Source organism: Oncorhynchus mykiss, chromosome 26, assembly GCF_057628025.1.
Source record: "Oncorhynchus mykiss isolate SJ-2025 chromosome 26, ASM5762802v1, whole genome shotgun sequence".
Classification (NCBI taxonomy): domain Eukaryota; kingdom Metazoa; phylum Chordata; class Actinopteri; order Salmoniformes; family Salmonidae; genus Oncorhynchus; species Oncorhynchus mykiss.
Window position 1 is genome coordinate 47,995,001 of NC_143047.1, and position 466 is coordinate 47,995,466.

Below are 466 nucleotides of genomic sequence, written 5' to 3' on the forward strand. Positions count from 1 at the left end.
CACATTGAATCACAGATAGTCCTTACTGCTATTAGCCCATAGAAACACATTGAATAACAGATAGTCCTTACTGCTATTAGCCAATAGAAACACATTGAATAACAGATAGTCCTTACTGCTATTAGCCAATAGAAACACATTGAATAACAGATAGTCCTTACTGCTATTAGCCAATAGAAACACATTGAATAACAGATAGTCCTTACTGCTATTAGCCAATAGAAACACATTGAATAACAGATAGTCCTTACTGCTGTTAGCCAATAGAAACACATTGAATAACAGATAGTCCTTACTGCTATTAGCCAATAGAAACACATTGAATAACAGATAGTCCTTACTGCTATTAGCCAATAGAAACACATTGAATAACAGATAGTCCTTACTGCTATTAGCCAATAGAAACACATTGAATAACAGATAGTCCTTACTGCTATTAGCCAATAGAAACACATTGAACAACAGA